The following is a 4,463-nucleotide window of genomic DNA, read 5'->3' as shown; positions in this document are numbered from 1 at the left end:
CCGCCGCCGCCGCCCGGGCTCTGCGCGGTGCGGACTGGAGTGAGCGCCGCGAGCGGGCGCTGTGCTGGGCCGCCGCCCCCGCCCCCGCCCAGCCGTGCTTCTGCGCGGGTGTCACCGATGAGGCTGAAGTTGGTTTCTTGTTCCCAATTCCTGGTTCCCGGTTCCTTTCTCGCAGCTAACCTAGACCCGCCTCGAGACTCACACTAATGAATTCCACTTCCTAAAGAGAGGGAAAATGCCAACTGGAGGTGCAGACCCGCTGGGTGTTCAGTCTCTATCCTCTTTCGCAGACCCCTCAGACACAGATGAGGCTGAAATTGGTTCTTTATTCCCAGTTCCTTATTCTTGGTTCCTGGTTCCTTTTTCAAAGCTAATCTAGACCCAATAACAACTTGTTATTAATGAATTCCACATCCTAAAGAGAGGGAATTTCATTAGCTATGCATAAGTACTAATTAATATGTAAAATAATATCCCACATCGAGCACAGAGCGGGGGCAAAATACTTCTTGGGCCACCCCAAATTTCATGGCGATGCCACTGGGGGACTGTTCCAAAGAACCCTGACCACAATTCCACCGGGCCCAAAGCACAGTTTGGCCGTTCCAGGGTGCCAGCTAACAGCCCCCATGCCACTATATTAAGTATAATGGCTTGAATAAGAAATTGGCTTTCGGGCTGTGATTATGGCTAGAAATTCTCCTTGGGCCAACCATCAGAATACCTCTGCGCCACCGAGGGACTGTCCTGGACATCTGTGACCAGAGACTTGCCCGGCCCAAAGTGCGTTTTGGCCGTGCCCAGATGCCAGCAGACAGCACCCCAGCCACTCTGCTAAGTGTATGGACCCAAATAAGGAACTGGATTTGGGGCTGGGATTATACCCAGAAACCCGTCTTGGGCCACCCCAGACCCCACCTCTGTGGCACCGGGGGACTGTCCTGGACATCTCTGACCAAAGGCTTGCCCGGTCCAAAGTGCGGTTTGGCCGTGCCAGGCTGACAGAGAGACAGCGCCCCAGCCGCTGTGCTAAATACATGGAGCTGAGTAAGGAACTGGATTTTGGGCTGGGATTACACCAAGAAATCCTCCTTGGGCCACCCCAGACCATGTCTCTGTGCCACCAGGGGACACTTCTGGACATCTCTGAATAGAGATTTGCCCAGCCCAAAACACGTTTGGCCGTGCCAGGGTGCCAAAAGAAAGCACCCCAGACACTGCTAGATTAATGAACCTGAATAACAAATTGGATTTTGGGCAGGGTAATTATACCCAGATATCCTTCTTGGGCCACCCCAGACCATAGCTCTGTGCCAGCCCAAAAAACAGTTCCTTATTCGAGCCATTATACTTAGCGCAGTGGCTGGGGGGCTGTCAGATAGCATCCAGGCACGGCCAAACTGCCTTTTGGGCTGGGCAAGTCTCTGGTCAAATATGTCCACGAGAGTCCTCCGGGGATTTCTAGCTGTAAACCTAGCCCAAAAGCCTGTTCCTTATTCGGGGCCATATATTTAGCACAGTGTCCGGGGTACTGTCATTTGGCAGCCTGGCACGGTCATGCACCCTTTTTGGGCTGGGCAAATCTCTGGTCACAGATGTCCAAGAGAGTCCCCTGGTGGCACAGAGAGATGGTCTGGGGTATCCCAAGGAGGATTTCTGGGTATAATCCCATCCCATAATCCAGTTCCTTATTCGGGTCCATATATTTAGCACAGTGGCTGGGGTGCTGTTAGTTGAGACCCTGGCATGGCCAAACCACGTTTTGGGTCAGGCAAGTCTCCGGTCACAGATGTCCAGCAGAGTCCCCTGGTGGCACAGAGATGTGTTCTGGGGTGGCCCAAGAAGGATTTCTGGGTATAATCCCAGCCCAAATTCCATTCGATTATTCATGTCCATTAATTTAGCACAGTGACCAGGGTGCTGTCTTTTGGCACCCTGGCGAGGCTAAACTGTGTTTTGGGTTGGGCAAGTCTCTGGTCAGAGATGTCCAGGGGCGTCCCCTGGTGCCAGAGAGGTGTGGTCTGGGGTGTCCCAAGGAGGATTTCTGGGTGTAATCCCAGCCCATAATCTGGTTCCTTATTCGGTTCCATATATTTACTACAGTGGCTTGGGTCCTGTCTGTTGGCAACCTGGCATGGCCAAACTGTGTTTTGGGCTGGGCAAATCTCTGGTCAGAGATGTCCAGAAGCGTCCCCTGGTGGCACAGAGACATGGTCTGGGGTGGCCCAAGAAGGATTTCTTGGTATAATCCCAGTCCAAAATCCAGTTCCTTATTTGGGTCCATACATTTAGCAGAGTGGCTGGGGTGCTGTCTGTTGGCAGCCCGACATGGCCAAACCGCCCTTTGGACCGGGCAAGTCTCTGGTCACAGATGTCCAGGACAGTCCTCCGGTGGCACAGAGGTATTCTGATGGGTGGCCCAAGCACAATGTCTAGCCATAATCCCAGCCTGAAAGCCAGTTCCTTATTCAAGCCATTATACTTAGTACAGTGGACACAGGGCTGCTAGTTGGCAGCCTGGCACGGCCAAACCGTGCTTTGGGCCAGGCAGGACTGTGGTCAGGGATCTTTGGGATAGTCCCCCAGTGGCATCGCCATGAAATTTGGGGTGACCCAAGAAGTATTTTGCCCCATAATCCCATCCTAATCTGACGTTCATTTAGGGCTCTGTACTTGATGTGGAATATTATTTTACATATTAATTAGTACAGATGCATAACTAATGAAATTCTCTCTCTTTAGGATGTGGAATTCATTAATAACAAGTTTTTATTGGGTCTAGATTAGCTTTGAAAAAGGAACCAGGAACCAAGAATAAGGAATAAGGAACTGGGAATAAAGAACCAATTTCAGCCTCATCTGTGTCTGAGGGGTCTGCGAAAGAGGATAGGGACTGAACACCCAGCGGGTCTGCACCTCCAGTTGGCTTTTTTTTTGACCGGTCCATCAATGAGAAAAAAACTCTGCCCTAGGATCCGGGTCCATACATGGCATTTACAGGTCCATGAATGAGAAAAACCACTGCCCTAGGATCATGCCGAGAGCAAAGCAGTTGGCTCTGGGTGGGCAGCACTTTTTCTGCGCAGGCAGAAGCGATCTGCCTTGAACTGGGGACTCCATAGGGGCTGGCGGACCTGTCAGGAACAACGTCCATGTTTCTGTGTTTTTGCTGAAAAGGGAGTAAAATTCTCCGTGGTTTTTGTTATGCTATGATGGGTTCTTTCCCCGGAGGCAGTGATTCTCCAGAGTGCCTGAAGACCTTTCAGTGGTGCCTGCCACACAGTGTTAGGTAGCACTGTTAGGTGTGCAAACATGATCCACCCAGAGATTTAAAAAAAAAAAAAACACACCCAGAGTTGTGGTCTTTCTGAGTTCTTTGCCACAGAAAAACTGCTCTAGGGTTTTTCTGTAGGCAAAACTAAGATTAGCATTTTTCAAAGGGTGCCTCGAGTGTCTCAACACCTACAGAGGTTGAAAGCCACTTCCCCAAGGTAGCTGCTGAGGTGCTCTAGGAAACAAATCAAAAATCTTATTGAGGCCAATGGAAGGAGCCTGAGTTCATCCATACAAAGGCTGATCAGAGTGGAGAATAAACACAGTCAATAACATACTAGTACCTAGTGCCCATGATAGCCACTTAAAATGCCTTTATTTCAACAGACCCTAGGAGTACATGAATTAACAAAATAGTTGATATTTAAATTGATGTAAATGTGAAATTTGCAGGCATCTTTACTGAATTTACATTGCTGATAGCCTGTTGGTCTTCTTTACTGAAATGTAAAGATCTTTAAGTGCCAAGTAATTTAAATTATAAATACTTTTAGCATTCCAACTGTGGAAGAAGAGAAAGACTATTCCTTGAAAATGCATATTACCCACTATTTGCACTGATGCTAATGGCTATTAAGTGCTCAGATCAGGTGGAAGTTGTTTGGTACAGAATTTAATTACTGCAATGGAGACTACTCCTTATTTACCAAATAAGTCATCCACAACATTGCTAAAGGTAGGGTGTGTACGTGGCTACTGCACACAGCCCCTGCACCCAGATAACTGCATGTAATAAAAGCATATCAAAGCCTAAAGTCCATTCTCAGTGTACAGGGTTGTAAACTTGAAAGCTTTTCGGAAGATTAAATGCTTTTATTTTCTTGAAGGTTATGGAGCAGCAGAGCTCTCTCAGCTTCTGTTGCAGTCTCAAAGCTATATTAATTTGGGGTACACCAGTCCTTCCTGTGGATGGCTATGCTTGGTGATTAACACTCCATCTCCAGTCCTGCCTATGTGGTAGCATGAAGAAAGCCACTGAGGATCTGGGCACTGTGGCACATGTGTTACCAAGAGCATGAGCTGCGAAATCCACCCTGCCCTTAACACAGGGCAACCACACTAGCCCCACTGTAGCACCCAGAGGGCTAGGTGTGAATTGCCTCTAATTGAAGATTTACATGCAATTTGTG

Source organism: Alligator sinensis, unplaced genomic scaffold (genome assembly GCF_000455745.1).
Source record: "Alligator sinensis unplaced genomic scaffold, ASM45574v1 scaffold787_1, whole genome shotgun sequence".
Taxonomy (NCBI): Eukaryota; Metazoa; Chordata; order Crocodylia; family Alligatoridae; genus Alligator; species Alligator sinensis.
This window is presented reverse-complemented; position numbering follows the sequence as displayed.